Genomic DNA, 1,428 nt, shown 5'->3' with positions numbered 1-1,428 from the left:
AAATCATAACTGTATACATTAATGCACTTATGGGGTACAATGTGCTAATTTTATCTACAATTTGGAATGCTTACATCAAACTGGTTAACATAGTTGTTTAGCCTTCCATCAGTTCATAAACATGTGAGTTGTTTTCCACCTTGTAACTATCATGACCAATGTTTCTATGCAATTTCATGTACAAGTCTTTGTGCACATGTTTTCATTTCTCTTGGAATAGAATTGCTGGGCCATCTGGTAGCTTTATATTTAATCCTTTGAGGTATCCAGGTGTTATGGTGGGTACCTGTGATCTCAGCTACTTGGGAGACTGAGGAAAGAGAATCACCTAAGCCCAGGAGTTGGAGGTTGCTGTGAGCTGTGACATCACGGCACTCTACTGAGGGTGACAAAGTGAGACTCTGTCCCTAAAAAAAAAAAATAATAATCCTTTGAGGAATTAACAGACTTCTTTCCATAGCAGCTGCACCATTCCATATCTCTACCGGAGGTGGATGAGGGTTCTGATTTCTCTGCATCCTCACCAACACTTGTTATTAACTGACTTGTTAATTATAGCCATGCTAATGGGGGTGAAATGGTATCTCACTGTGGTTTTGATTTGTGTTTTCTTGATGGCTAATAATGTTACGTATCTTTTCAGGTGCTCATTGGCCATTGGTTTATCTTTGTTGGAAAAATATTCATTCAAATCTTTTGCCCTTTTTAATTGACTTATCTTTTAGTTATTGAATTATAAGAGTTCTTTATATATTCTAGCTACAAGTCCCTTGTCAGATAGATCATTTGCAAAAATTCTCTCCCATTCTGTGGGTTGCCTTTTCACTTTCTTTATGGTGTCCTTTTGAGGCACAAAAGTTTTAAATTTTACTGATGTGCAAGATATTTGTTTTCAACTCCCTCCTCCTTTTAAAATAGGGCAGTTCTCAATTTAAGTTTGTTTGACTTTTCTTTGTGTTTAGATTGAGGTTATGGATTCTTGGTCTGCATATGGTATAGGTGATGTTATATTCTTCTCCGGGTGACACCTCTGGAGGCACATGATATTCATCTGTCCTTTATTGGAGATGCTAACTTTGATCATCTGGTCAAGGTATTACTTAATTTCTCCACTGTATTATTACTGGCTTTTTTTCTCTTCCATGCACGATTTTTTAAAAGATGAAGGTCTTTCTTTTCAGGCTGTCTGAATTCTATCAGCATATTTCGCTTTGAGTTCTCTTTCTCCCAGGCATATGCTGCACAGTGGTCAGACACACCTTGGCAAGCAAGGCCTATTTCTCATATCGAAGTGGCTTTGTCCCACTAACCACAGGGGGTCCTGCAAATTACTCATACCCAGCTCCAGTGAGTGTCTTTATCGACTTGCCTACAGCCTTAAGCACTGTCTTCTTGGAGTCAAGTTGGACTTTGCCAGAAACATCAAAT

This window comes from Nycticebus coucang, chromosome 14 (assembly GCF_027406575.1).
Source record: "Nycticebus coucang isolate mNycCou1 chromosome 14, mNycCou1.pri, whole genome shotgun sequence".
Classification (NCBI taxonomy): domain Eukaryota; kingdom Metazoa; phylum Chordata; class Mammalia; order Primates; family Lorisidae; genus Nycticebus; species Nycticebus coucang.
This window is presented reverse-complemented; position numbering follows the sequence as displayed.